This window comes from Musa acuminata, chromosome BXJ2-7 (genome assembly GCF_036884655.1).
Source record: "Musa acuminata AAA Group cultivar baxijiao chromosome BXJ2-7, Cavendish_Baxijiao_AAA, whole genome shotgun sequence".
NCBI classification, from domain to species: Eukaryota; Viridiplantae; Streptophyta; class Magnoliopsida; order Zingiberales; family Musaceae; genus Musa; species Musa acuminata.
Window position 1 is genome coordinate 18,144,253 of NC_088344.1, and position 15,898 is coordinate 18,160,150.

The window sequence follows — 15,898 nt, forward strand, 5'->3', positions numbered from 1 at the left end:
AGAGCGAAAGCCTTCTTCTCCAAATCATTCCAATCGATCATTGGAAGAGAAGATTTTGAAAAACCATTCTCGACAAGATTCCATAATTCAAAATCCATAGAAATAAGAAAGATCCTCATTCGGGTTTTCCAGTAGGTGTAGTCCGTCCCATTAAACATGGGTGGACGTGTAATAGAATGACCCTCTTGGTTTCCGGCGTAAGCCATCTCTCTTGGGTTTTAATCCTTTCGAGAGTTAACCGGGCTCTGATACCAATTGTTAGGATCAAGAGCACTAAGAGGGGGGGGGGTGAATTAGTGCAGCGGATATCTTACAGCGATTAAAAACCAAAAGCTGCGTTCGTTCAATAAAAGCTATTATGATGCAAAAGCTAATTCTCAGTTTGTATCTAAGTGCAGTTTACGTCTAAGCGCAGATTGCGTCTAAGCGCAGTTTGCGTCTAAACACAGTTTGAGTCTAAGCGTAGTTTGCGTCTAAGCGCAGTTTGCGTCTAAACACAGTTTGCGTCTAAGCGCAGTTTTGCGTCTAAGCGCAGTTTACGTCTAAACTCAGATTTACGTCTAAACGCAATTTTACGTCTAAACGCAGATTTACGTCTAAACGCAGATTTACGTCTAAACTTTGAAACTCGTTTGTATACTCGCAGAAGGCAGTATGCAGTTGAAATCAAGACGTAAACGTGAACTGAGAACTGATGATTGTGAGAGGAAAGCCGATTTACGTCTAAATGCAGTTTTACGTCTAAATGTTGAAACTCGTTCGTAAAATTGTAGAGGACAGTTTGCAGTTATCAATAGGATCAAAATGTAAGTGTAAACTGCAAGGAAACTCTTTCGTAAAAGCACGGAAGACAGTTCTGCAGAATCAAACGTAAACGTAAACTGTAATGTACGAAAATACGAATTTACGTCTGAATGCAGATTCGGAAGAACAGCACTTAGAACTTGTTCGTGAAAGCGCAGAGTGCAGTAGTAATGGAGGAGGTTTGCAGTAATGATAAAGTGCTCAAAAATAAACGCAAACCAGAGATTTAGAGTGGTTCGGTCAGCCTTGACCTACTCCACTTTTGGCTTCCTCCACCGACGAGGTTGCCGACGTCAACTAGGGGCCTTCCTTCAATGGGCGAAGGCCAAACTGCCCTTTTACAGTTTCTCTCCTTTTAACAGGCTCAGGAGACAACCTTTACAGACCTTTCTCTCCTCACTTTACAACTGAAAAACTTGAAGAACAGAAGGAGGAGACTTAAGGGCTTTACAACACTTTTGAGCTCTTAGAATCACAGAAAAGATCAAGATTTCGGTGTAGGTCTGTGTCTTTTCAGTGCTGAATGGGTGGGGTATTTATAGGCCCCAACCCAATTCAAATTTCGAGCTCAAAACGATCAAATCCCGGAATTTCGGGATCAGGCGGTTGCACCTCTTGACTGGAGAGGTGGCACCGCCTGGCAGAGCTCGAAGTCTGAGCTCAGGCGGTTGCACCTCTCGACTGGAGAGGTGGCACCGCCTGGCAGAGCTCGAAGACTGAGCTCGGACGGTTCCACCTTCTCTGTCAGGGGTGGTTGCACCTTCCTGCCAGAGCTCGAAGACCGAGCTCAGGCGGTGCATCTCCTGACCAGAGAAGTTTCTCTTCTCTGCCAGAGGTGGTTGCACCTTTCTGCCAGAGGTGGTTGCACCTCTCTGCCAGAGGTGGTTGCACCTCTTTGCCAGAGCTCGAAGACTGAGCTTAGGCTGTGCATCTCCTGGCCAGAGAGGTCGTACATCTCTTCCAGAGCTCGAAGACTGAGCTCGGTGATTGCATCACCAGGCAGAGCTCGAAACTTGAGCTCAGGCGGTGCTACCGCTTGACAGAGGAGGTTGCACCGCCCAGTCTCGCTTGGAGACTGAGCCCTGGGCGGTTGCACCGCCTGGCTGGAGCGGTTGCACCTCCCAGTCTCGCTGGGAGACTTAGCCTGGGCGGTTGCACCTCCCTGCCTGGGCGGTTGCACCTCCCACAGCTTCTTGGGTTCGAATGGGTTGAACCATTCGACCCAACTTGAGTTCTTCAGGGGCCCAATTGCCCCAGGATTAAGCTAATGGGATCACCTCCTATTTCTAACTTAATCACCGTGCTAACTACGATTAAATCTAAGACAATTTCTGCAGCTTTGCTTCGGTGCGTCAATCGCTTCTTCCGGCGAGTTTCCGGCGAACTTCCGTCGATCATCCGATGAACCCTCGGTGATGCTTCTGCGGACTTCCGGCAAACTCCTGGACTTTGCGACGATCCACTTGGCGAGTTCCGACGAGCTTCGCTTGGCAAGCTTCTGGACTTCTCGGATCTGTTCCCGCAGAACCTCCGACGACCGTCCGTACTTCCGTCGAACTCTCGAACTCCCAACGTGATCATGAACTTGACTCCGGCGCAACTCCTGCTGCTTGTCTATCTTTCATCGTAGTTAATCCTGCACACTTATCTCAACACATAGATTAGACAACAAATGACAATTGACTTCATCATCAAAATCCGAGATTCAACAGTTTCAGATTCATTCCCTCTCTTACTTTTGCTGATAAACTTCTTATCTTTCTTGTCACTAATTTCTTGAATTTCCTCCAAGTCTCTTTCAATTATCAAAGCCCTTTCGACCACATCGGCATAAGCTTGGAGTTTTAATGCTGATATTCAACTTCTTATAGCTGGCCTTAGACCCCTTTCAAATTTCTTTGCTTTTCTAATTTCATCATCAGTTATATGAGTGGCAAATCTAGAGAGCTCAGTGAATTTGGATTCATACTTTGCAACTGTCAAATTTCCCTGGATGAGATCCAAGAACTCCAATTCTTTCTACTCTCTAATACAATCTGAAAAATATTTATCGATGAACTTTTCTATGAATGTCTTCCATATGATTGGCTCATGTTTGATTTCAGAAATCCTTTTAATCATTCTCCACCAGTGCTCGGCCTCTCCTTCCAACATAAAGGCTGCAAGAGAAACCTTTTGGTCTTTAGGGCAATTTAAGACATCAAATATTTTTTCTATCTGCATCATCCATCGTTCTACTGTCATTGGATCAGGCTCACCACTAAAACTAGGAGGAATAAGCTTCTTAAACTATTCAATTCCCAACCCAGTATAGTTTGATGCCCCCGTTCTATTATTTCCTCCTTATTGGACTTGTTGTTGCATCACTTGTGTTATAGTCTCCAGAGTTCTCAGAATTCCACTTAATTGATCAGCAATAGATGCAATAGGAGAACTAGATGTCCTCGGCATGCTCGCTTCCTAAAAACAACAAAAGAGATTTTTTTTTTTTTTTTTATCAATCTCTGAAAAAAATTCACTAAACCACCAAATTCTTTTTGTGTATCTAGCATATCAAAATAATAATAATAATAATAATCTTAGTGATCCTCAAATCATGCTCTGATGCCACTCTGTCACGCCCCTCCCGAATTTAATTCTCATTTAGGAGGTGTGAACCTAATTCAAGATTGATAATATTTAATTCAATAAACAATCCAGGATCCAATCACACATTTGAGGTCACTAATAAAAACATTCAAGTCATTCACCTCTACAATCCACAATTTACAAGACCTGTGCAGTTTATAATCATACATCATGTCACTAGATGTTTCTTAAAATCCAAAAGCAACTTAACTAATCGAGAACTATATCATAAATCCATAAGCGCGGCAATTAATGTAATCACAAAGCCAACATATACTACATATTTATATCAGTACACAGTTTAAACTTAACATTTCCAAAATCCTAACGTAAGAGGTATATTTCAAATATTTACAAGATACATCAATCTAGATTTGTCATTGATATTTCATTACGCCCAAAAAGAACTTATACGACATCAACCTATCAAGTACAAAATATTTGCCTCAAAATCTTCTAGTCTTCCACTGCCTCAACCCAATTTACACATTTTAGTGAGCGATAAGCTATCCTGAAAAATTTATATAGCAACGGGGTGAGCATATAAAGCTCAACAAATGACTAACATATCCATAGCAAAGAGGATAGGTTTCAAACATATAAGGTATCAAAATACAAAGCAGAGATACAAGATGAAACAGTAGCATGTTTTGTTTGAATGCAGAATTACAATGTTGAATCATTCGAAGCACGTTTTATTCATACAATCGAGGAAAGATAATTGGAGCATATCATTGGCATAAAGAGCATATCGATGACATATGGTAGTTTTCAAGGTATAACAAAGACTTATAACATTTCAGAAATATATCAAAGAACAAAACATGAATAGAAGCTCAAATGTCACATGACGATGCATTTATTTCATTCTTATCCAAAGCATGCATAGAAACATAGCCAAAGCTTTGGATATCATATCAAACACATAGAAGGTGAAGTGGGATCATAACATAATAGGGTCCTTCCATTTCTGAATGACCACCAAACATAAGTCTCCCACGTCTGGGAGCTCCATCCACCCACGTCTGAGTGAAGTCATAGGGGGTTGGCAGAGCATCGTGAGCTCTAAGCATAACTCCCTTTATCATTTCTGGCAAAGGTTCACATTTATCCCACAAACACCGGAGTACAAAGGGACAGTATGAATAATGAAATTAGCATATATTGGAAGCACATGCGGAACAATGAAATGTATATATGCCTTTCGAGTCAATACGATACAAACATAATCATTCACAATGTATTCAGAATTGAAAGGAAACAAAAGCAAGAGCATACAAGGATTTAAAGAAACCACATATAGCTCAATTGAAATAAGAAAGTTAGATAAATTCAATGTCCAAAGAAATGAAATTAGAAGAGGCACATATCGAAAGCAAAATGCGGAACAATGGGATTCATGTGCCGAATCATTACGATGCAAACATGAACTTTAACTGAAGTAAGAGTTTTTGCCAAAATCGATTTCCAAAGAGAAGTAACAAGGAAAGCCGAAATCGACCAAAGCTCGATTCTGGCAGAATTTGATAGGAACATTGTATAAACTATTTGGATAACCAATTATGCTCTAATTTATACAAAATAGGTGTCATTAGAAAGCTTTGTCAATCTAGTTTTAGGCAAATCAAGTTTTACAAGATTTGGAGTTTAGAACAGGGAGTTACAGATAATTTCGTAGTGAAAGGTCTGAAAATATTAGCTCTGTTTTACTGAATCTATAAGGTCGATGAAAGTAGAAGTTTCAGTTGGTAATTCTAATCCAAAAATTTCAAATCAGATATATACAGAAAGTATTTTGAGTCTATCTTCGAATAAATCATACTTTGTATGAATCTGAGTTCACAGCAGAAAGTTATAAGTAGTTAAGCAACATGAGGTCAGAAATTTTAGTCCCTATTTTGCAGAATCTATAGGGTTCATTTAGACAGAAGTATTAGTAGACATTTAAACTCCAAATCATTTGATCTTTATATCAAAATAAAGATTTTCTTGTCTACTTTCAAATGGAATAGGTTTTGTCTAAATCAGAGTTTATTACAAAATATTATGACCAAAATATTGCATAGAGGTCAGATTACCAAAAAATTACAGATTCATTGCTTTATATCAAAACGAAAGAAGGTCAGGTTCTCAGTTGAAATCTTTCAAATTTTGCAGAATAAAAATGGAAACAGAGATTAAGGTTACTGTGGGATAGGGTTAGAACACTTGCCTTAAAATTATTTGAATCCCAAATGTGAGAAAATTGATGAAAAACCTCAAGCTCTTCTTCTTCTTCTTCTTCTTCTTCTTCTTCTCTCAAACTCACGTTGGCTGCAACTCTTCAGGTTTGTTTTCTTTAACCTTTCATCTAATTATTTAGGTTTTGGCTAATACAAAAGTTGCAACGTATCATGCATGCATGAAAGGGGCTAGGTGTCATCTTTAGAGCAAAGATAAGTGGCACCAACCTTAGGTTAGCTAGTGACACATGTCCACTATATATATATATATATATATATATATATATATATATATATATAAACTTAAATCTGAATCTTTCATAAATTATATCAAACTTCTAATATTTACTCTTAGGTCCCTAGGCATAAACTTTTAATATAATATCAATAAATATAAAATAATTATTAAATATTCCTTATTTTGACAATCAAACCTTTTACTAATTTTTTTTTTTTTTAAATGGGGGATGTTACAAGGTGCAACCGCCTTAGTCAAGCGGTGGCACCGCTTGAGCTTGGTCTTCGAGCTCTGGCAGGAGGTGCAATAGCCCCTGACAGAGGTGGCACCGCCTAGAGGCTTAGTCATCGAGCTTTGCCAAGCGGTGCAACCGCTCCAATCAGAAGGTGCAACCGCCTGATCCCGGAATTCCGGGAATTGATAGTTTTGAGCTCCAAATTTGAACTGGGTTGGGGCCTATAAATACCCCACCCATTCAGCACTGAAAAAGCACTGAACACACACCGAAATCTTGATCTTATTCTGTGATTTTTAGAGCTCAAAATTGTTGTAAAGGCCAAAAGTTCTTCTTCCTCTTTTCTTCCAAGTTCTGAGCTGTAAAAGAGAGGAGAGAAAATTCTATAAGGGTTGTCTCCTAAGCCCATCAAAAAGAGTGAAACTGTAAAAAGGGTGGTTGGCCTTCGCCTATTGAAGGAAGGCCTCTAGTTGACGTCGGTGACCTTGTCGGTGGAGGAAGCCAAAAGTGGAGTAGGTCAAGATTGACCGAACCACTCTAAATCTCGGTTTGCATTTACTTTGAGTATATTATCTTTGCTGCAAACCTCCTCTAAAGCTTACTGCTTTCTACGCATATACGATCGGGTTTCAAGCTTTGCACTTTCCGAATCAGCGTTTAAACGTAAAAATGTTTTTTCGTATGATCATTATATTTCAGTTTGCGTTTACATTTTGATTTCTATCATAATTGCAAACTGCCTTTATATCCTTGCTTAAACTGCATCTCGCCTAATCAAGTGATTTACGAATCAGCATTTAGACGTTAATCAGCTTCTTCGTACGAATGTCGTATTTCAGTTTGCGCTTATATTCTGGTTTTCATCATAACTGCAAACTGCCTTCATAGATTGATTTTAACGTCATCTCGCTTGATCTTAAGTTAAAGTAATCTTAGAATCGGCTTTCACACCGAAATCGTTTTTTATCGTTCGAACGCAGTTTTTATCGTTGAAAGATTTCCGCTGCACTAATTCACCCCCCCCTCTTAGTGCTCTTGATCCTAACACATCTTTATGGCTTCTAATCGAGCCACAGGAGCGAAGGTTTCTTCGTAATCGATACCTTCTTCTTGGTTGAAACCTTTGGCCACTAATCTAGCCTTGTTTCTAACCACGATACCATATTCATCTTACTTGTTTCTAAAAACCCATTTAGTACCAATAACTAAATGGTCATTTGGTCTAGGAACAAGTTCCACACCTCATTTCTCTCAAATTGATTTAATTCATCTTACATTGCGATAATCCATGAATCATCTTTCATGGCTTCGTCAACACATTTGGGTTCAATTTGGGAGAGAAAAGCGACGTTGGAACAAAAATTTTTAAGAGAAGAACGTGTTTGAACCCCCTTTGATGTGTCTCCCAGGATTAGCTCCTTAGGATGAGCATCTACATACTTCCAATCTTTGGGTAAGGATGTTTCGGAAGTAGATGCATCCAAGTTGCTAGTTGGAGACGGGGTTTCATTTAAATTCAAGGAATCAAAATTAACATCATCATCAAAATCGTTTTTCCTGATTTTGAAAATCTCATTGAAGACAACATGAATGGATTCTTCAATAATTAAAGTTCTTTTATTGAAGATACGAAAAGCTTTAGAAATCGAAGAATAACCAAGAAAGATTCCTTCATCGGATTTAGCATCAAATTTTCCTAAGTTATTTTTTTTCATTCAAGATAAAACACTTACACCCAAAGACTTTAAAATATGAAACATTGGGTTTTTGTTGTTCCATAACTCATAGGGAGTTTTGGTGAGTAACGGTCTTACTAGAACTCTATTCAAAATATAGCATGCAGTATTTACGGCTTCGGCCCAAAAATATTTGAGTAGGCTATGTTCATTCAATATGGTTCTTGCCATTTCTTTTAAATTTTGATTTTTTCTTTCTACTACTCCATTTTGTTGAGGATTTCTAGGAGTAGAGAAATTATGGTTGTATCCATTGAGTTCACAAAATTCTTAGAAATCATGGTTTTGAAATTCACCACCATGATCACTTCTAATTGACGAAATCATAGAGCCCTTCTTATTCTGAACAAGTTTACAAAACTTGGTAAAATATCTAAAGCATTCATTTTTTTGTTTTAAGAAGTAGGTCTATGTGTATTTGATACAGTCATCCACAATGACGAAGGCGTATTTACTACCTTCTAGGCTTGACGTAGAGATTGGTCCGAACAAGTCCATATGGATCAATTGTAAGGGCCTAGAGGTGCTTATTTGATTCTTAGATTTGAAACTGCCCTTAATTTGTTTACCTAATTAGCAAGCATCACATACATTATCTTTGATGAACTTGATATGAGGAATACCTCTTACATGTTCTTTAGATGATATTTGAGTAATTAGTTTCATGCTAGCATGACCTAATCTTCTATGCCATAGCCAAGCATCCTCATTCAAAACCGAAAAACACATTTCATTACATAAATCATTGATGTCAATAGTGTATATGTTATTTTGTTTTAATGCAATCATGGACGTGTTTTTGTGTGGTTTTTCAATGAAGCAAGCATTAGACTCGAATCTTACAATATATCCTTTATCACATAATTGCCTAATGCTCAAGAGGTTATATTTTAAACCATCAACTAACAAAACATCTTCGATAAAGAAGTTGAATTTATTACCTATGGTTCTTTTGCCAATGATTTTACCCTTTTTGTTGTCTCCGAAGGTGACATAGCCTTCGTCTATGCTAGTGAGCTTAGAGAATTGAGATGGATCTCCGGTCATATGCCTTGAGCATCCACTATCAAGGTACCATCTCTTGCTCCTAGCTTGCGAAGGTATAGGTTTCTACAAGAAAGGATGATTTTTAGGTACCCATTTGCTTTTGGGTGCCTCAAAAATAGATCTACATTGTTGATCATGTTGCATAGAATTTATCATGGTTCCTTTAGGAACCCAAATTAATTTGTTCGGACTAATTTTCTTGAATGGACAATAATGCGTTTTGTGTCCAAGTTTGCAACAAAAGTTGCATTTGCTTTGGTGTAAAACATGTAAGATGGGGCCTTTTATGAAGGTGGTTGGATTTTGGTGAGGACTTCTCACAAATCCGATTCCACTTCTTTTGGGAACGTGACCCTTGTTTGCAAGGATCATGTTCAATGACTTGCTACCAACCTCGAATTTCTTCAAGGTGTCCTTAAGTAGCAAGTTTTCCTTTTGGAGAGTTTCTAGATTATGTTATTTTATGCATGAACTTAAACTATCATGATATTTAGTTTTTAACTTATCAAAATTACAAGTAAGACTATCATGCTCCCTTTTTAGCAATTTATATTTTCTACTAATAATCTTGCATTCATCAAATAAGTCATGGAAGGCATTTAATAATTCATCAAATGATAAATCTGCATCTATTAAATTTGTTACCTCCTCTCCGATGGCCATTAAGGCGTAATGAGCAACTTGCTCGGTGTTGGACTCCTCTTCTTCGGACGCGCTCGATTCATCCCATGTTGCTTTGAGCACATTCTTCTTTGATGTTCTCTTCTTGACTTGGGGACAATCACTTTTGTAGTGTCCCGACTTTTTGCACTCATAGCAAATAACTTGGTCCTTCTTGGGTTCAAATTTATTTTTTATTTCATTCTTAAACTTGTTTCTTTTAATGAATTTTTTAAATTTTCTTGTTAGAAGTGCCAAGTCATCGTCACAGTTCTCATCACTTGAGTTTCTCTCAAGTGGTCTTCTGAAATTTTAAGTGCCATATCCTTCCTATTCTTTGGAAGGATGTCTTCTTGCTCTTCATGAGCTTTGCAAGTCATCTCGTAGGTCATTAATGACCCGATTAGTTCTTCAAGAGGAAAGTTGTTTAGATCTTTCGCCTCTTGAATAGCAGTGACTTTAGGATCCCAACTCTTAGGAAGGGATCTTAGAATCTTATTTACGAGCTCAAAATCCAAAAAACTTTTTCCGAGTCCTTTTAGACCGTTGACGACATCCGTGAAACGGGTAAACATGTCGCCAATAGTCTCACTCGGTTTCATCCGGAAAAGTTCGAAAGAGTGTAACAAAAGGTTGATTTTTGACTCTTTCACTCTACTTGTGCCTTCGCGAGTCACTTCGAGTGTGTGCCAAATATCAAATGTGGTTTCACAAACCGAAACATGGTTGAACTCGTTTTTATCAAGTGCACAAAATAAGGCATTCATAGCCTTTGCATTAAGAGCGAAAGCCTTCTTCTCCGATTCATTCCAATCGATCATTAGAAGAGAAGACTTCAAAAATCCATTTTCGACAAGATTCCAAAGTTCAAAATCCATAGAAATAAGAAAGATCCTCATTCGGGTCTTCCAATAGGTGTAGTCCGTCCCATTGAACATGGGTGGACGTGTAATAGAGTGGCCCTCTTGGTTTCCGGCGTATGCCATCTCTCTTGGGTTTTAATCCATTTGAGAGTTAACCCTGCTCTGATACCAATTGTTAGGATCAAGAGCACTAAGAGGGGGGGGTGAATTAGTGCAGCGGAAATCTTTCAACGATAAAAACTGCGTTCGAACGATAAAAAACGATTTCGGTGTAAAAGCCGATTCTAAGATTCCTTTAACTTAAGATCAAGCGAGATAACGTTAAAATCAATCTATGAAGGCAGTTTGCAGTTATGATGAAAACCAGAATATAAGCGCAAACTAAAATACGACATTCGTACGAAGAAGTTGATTTACGTCTAAATGCTGATTCGTAAATCACTTGATTAGGCGAGATGCAGTTTAAGCAAGGATATAAAGGCAGTTTGCAGTTATGATAGAAATCAAAATGTAAACGCAAACTGAAATATAATGATCGTATGAAAAAATAGATTTACGTTTAAACGCTGATTCGGAAAGTGCAAAGCTTGAAACCCGATCGTATATGCGCAGAAAGCAGTAAGCTTTAGAGGAGATTTGCAGTAAAGATAAAATACTCAAAGTAAATGCAAACCGAGATTTAGAGTGGTTCGGTCAATCTTGACCTACTCCACTTTTGGCTTCCTCCACCGACGAGGTCACCGACGTCAACTAGAGGCCTTCCTTCAATAGGCGAAGGCCAACCACCCTTTTACAGTTTCACTCCTTTTGACGGGCTTAGGAGACAACCCTTAAAGAATTTTCTCTCCTCTCTTTACAGCTCAGAATTTGGAAGAAAAGAGGGAGGACTTTTAGCCTTTACAACAATTTTGAGCTCTAAAAATCACAGAACAAGATCAAGATTTCGGTGTGTATTCTGTGCTCTATCAATGCTAAATGGGTGGGGTATTTATAGGCCCCAACCCAGTTCAAATTTGGAGCTCAAAACTGTCAATTCCCGGAATTCCGGGATCAGGCGATTGCACCTCCTGACTGGAGCGGTTGCACTACCTAGCAGAGCTCGAAGACTGAGCCTCTAGGCGGTGCCACCTCCTGTCAGGGGTGGTTGCACCTCCTGCCAGAGCTCGAAGACTGAGCTCAGGCGGTGCAACCTCCTGACTGAGGCGGTTGCATCGCTCAGCCAGTGCTCGGAGACCGAGCCCAGGCGGTGCCACCTCCTGTAAGGGGAGGTTGCACCGCCCAATCTCGCTCGGAGACTGAGCCCAGGCGGTGCCACCGCCTGGCTGGAGTGGTTGCACCTCCCAGTCTCGCTCAGAGACTGAGCCTAGGCGGTGCAACCTCCTGCCTTGGGCGGTTCAACCGCCTGGCAGAAATCAGGGTCCGAATGGGTTGATCCATTCAGCCCAATTTGGGTTTTTCAGGGGCCCAATTGCCCTAAGATTAAGTTAATGGGATCACCTCCATTTCCAACTTAATCATTGTGCTAACTATGATATTCCCTAAGACATTTACTGCAACTTGCTCCGGTGCATCAATCGCTTCTTCCAATGAGCTTCCTGCGAACTTCTGTCGATCATCCGATGAACCCTTGGTGATGCTCCTGCGGACTTCCGGTAAACTCCTGGACTTGCAACGATCCACTTGGCGAGTTCCGTCGAGCTTCTTTGGCAAGCTCATGGACTTCTCGGATTTGTTCCTGCAGAACCTCCGACAACTGTCCAAACTTCCATCGAACTCTCGAACTCCCAACGTGATCATTGTCTTGACTCCGGCGCAACTCCTGCTGCATGTCTTACTTTTATCGTAGTTAATCCTGCACACTTATCTCAACATAAGGATTAGATAACAAATGACAATTGACTTCCTCATCAAAATCCAAGATTCAACAAGGACAAGCTTACCAAAAAAAAAAAAGAAGATTAGAAATGAATCAGAATGTGATAACAAGAGGGTCAAGACATCATCGATTTGAAAAGGGATGTCACCACAAAAGATTCAATCCTATATACGATGCGAGTTAAATTATGAAATAAGTTTATATTTGTAGGTGACTAGAGCCTATTTTGCTTGTGGAAGTTTGGATCATAAAATAAAAGACTGCCCTTTGAACAAGAAGAAAGAATCACTACCTCATAAATCATCAGCCCATGTCAAAGTGTATGTTATCACGGAATATGATTCTAAAGCTTCTGAATTAGTGGTCGAAGGTACTATTCATGTTTCTGAAAGAATGCAAATATTTGTTTGACCATGTGTCTCATCTATGATTTGATTCGTAATATTTTGCTCATCATACGGGCATTCAACCTGAACCACTGGATTATATGCTATATGTAAATACGGCCATTGGGGATTGTTTGATAACAAACTTGATCTGGTCATCTTGTTTGATTTCTATTGGAGAACATGAACTTCTTGTTGATTTGGTTCTCCTAGATATTTGGAGTTTTGATATTATACTAAGTATGGATTGACTATCTTCCAATCATACCAGTATAGATTGTTATACAAAATGATCACTTTTTGCATACTAGATCATCCCATCTATTTTTTTTTTAGAGTATTGGACATGATTTACCTCCTTGCCTGATGTATTTTCAGATGACTTGCTTGGTTTACCTCCAGATAGAGATGGTGAATTTACTATTGATTTGGTCCCTGAGACAACCCCAATATCTAAGCCTCGAGCTAGAGGAATTGAAAAAGTAACTACAAGAACTATTAAATAAGGGTTTCATTCGACCCAGTGTTTTACCATGGGGTGCTCCGGTGCTATTAGTTAAGAAGAAGGATGGAACATTAAGGCTTTGTATTGATTATAGACAATTGAATCAGGTGACCATAAAAAACAAGTATCCCCTACCTAGAATTGATGATTTATTTGATCAATTGCAAGGTGCATTAGTATTCTCCAAGATTGATTTAAGGTCATGTTACTATCAGTTGAAGATCATGGAGGAGGATATTCCAATAATAGCTTTTAGAACTCGATATGGTCACTATGAATTCTTAGTGATGCCTTTTGGTTTAACTAATGTCCCTACAGTTTTAATGGAACTGATGAATAGGATATTTCAGCCATTCTTGGACGATTGTGTGATTGTATTCATTGATGACATATTAGTATATTGAAGGAGTAATCAGGAGCATGAGGAACACTTGAGAAATATATTATCCATACTAAGAGAAAAGAAGTAGTATGCAAAGTTCAGAAAATGTGAATTTTGGTTGAATGAAATTGCTTTCTTAGACCATGTAATTTCAGGGAAGGGTATATCTATTGATCTAAAGAAAGTGGAAGCTGTTGTTAAGTGGGAAGTAACAACAAACGTGACAGAAGTTAGAAGCTTCTTGGGCATGGCAGGTTATTATAGGAGATTTGTGGAGGGATTTTCTTGAATCGCTCAACCTCTCACCAAACTCACTTAAAAGAATGTGAAATTTGTATGGGGTGATGATTGCGAGCAAAGTTTTCAAGAGTTAAAAAGGAGATTGACTAGTGCCCCTATTCTCACTATTCCAAGTGGTGATGAGGGATTTATGGTTTACACTGATGCCTCAAGAAAGGGCCTTGGATGTGTTTTGATGCAAGAAGGAAAAGTGATTGCTTATGCTTCTAGACAACTAAAGAGTTATGAACTGAATTATCCAACTCATGATTTGGAATTGGCAGCAATTGTTTTTGCTCTAAAGATTTGGAGGCATTACTTGTATGGGCGAACATTTGAAATCTTTACTGATCATAAAAGTTTAAAGTATATTTTTACTCAAAAAGAGTTAAACATGAGGTAGCGGAGATGGATAGAACTTCTAAAGGATTATGATTATACCATTCGTTATCACCCGGGTAAAGCTAATGTTGTAGCAGATGCCCTTAGTAGAAAATCTACAAGTTTTATGGCGACTTTGGTTGTGAAGCAATGGAAGTTATTAGAAGAGAATTATGATTTGAATGTTATGAGAAAAGGGCAAGACTCAATGATATTAATGGCCTCCATCCAAGTGCAATCTGATCTCATTCAACAAATTAAAGAAGGACAACTACGAAATCGACGCTTGATCTGCTTAAGGAATGAAGTAGAAAAGGGATTGAAACTGAATTTTCAAGTTTCAGAGGATGGCTTATTGAGATTTAGGGATAGAATATGTGTTCCAAATGACTAAGATATCAAAAAATCAAATCCTGAGGGAAGGTCATAATTCAAAGTACACCATGCATCCTGGTAGCACTAAGATGTATAGAGATCTCCAAAGTCATTATTGGTGGGAAGGCATGAAGAAGGAGATTGCAATATGTTTCAAAGTGTTTGACGTGTCAGTAAATCAAAGCAGACCACCAAAGAACTAGAGGTTTGTTGCAACCTTTAGATATTCCTGAATGGAAATGGGAATGTATTACCATGGACTTTATTTCAGGACTACCCCGAACTTCTAGAAAGCATGATGCTATTTGGGTTATCATTGATAGGTTAACGAAATCTGCATATTTCCTACTGATAAATATGACTTATTCTCTTGATAGGCTTGCAGATTTATATATCAATGAAATAGTAAGACTTCATGGTGTTCCAAAGGAAATAATCTCTGATAGAGACTCCAGATTTCTATCTAGATTTTGGAGAAGGTTACAGGAATCTATTGGCACTAAAGTCAAGTTTAGCACTGCTTATCACCCTCAAACTGATGGTCAATCAGAAAGAACCATTCAAACACTAGAGGATTTGCTTCGAGCCTATGTTATGGATTAAAAAGGTGAATGAGATAAAGATATTGCTCTTATTGAGTTCACTTTGTTGAATCTCGGATTTTGATGATGAAGTCAATTGTCATTTGTTATCTAATTTATATGTTGAGATAAGTGTGCAGGATTAACTACGATGAAAGAAAGATATGCAGTAGGAGTTGCGCCGGAGTCAAGACAATGATCACGTTGGGAGTTCGAGAGTTCGACGGAAGTTCGGACAATCGTCGGAGGTTCTGCGGGAACAAATCCGAGAAGTCCATGAGCTTGCCAAAGAAGCTCGTCGGAACTCGCAAAGTGGATCGTCGCAAGTCCAGGAGTTTGTCGGAAGTCCGCAGGAGCATCACCGAGGGTTCATCGGATGATCGACGGAAGTTCGCCGGAAGCTCGCCGGAAGAAGCGATTGATGCACCGGAGCAAGTTGCAGTAAATGTCTTAGGAAATATCATAGTTAGCACAATGATTAAGTTGGAAATGGGAGGTGATCCCAATAACTTAATCTTGGGGTAATTGGGCCCTTGAAAAACCCAAATTGGGCCGAATGGATCAACCCATTCGGACCTTGATTTCTGCCAAGCGGTTGAACCGCCCCAGCCAAGCGGTGGCACCACCTGGGCTCAGTCTCCGAGCGAGACTGGGCGGTGCAACCACCCCTGACAGGAGGTGGCACCGCTTGAGCTCGGTC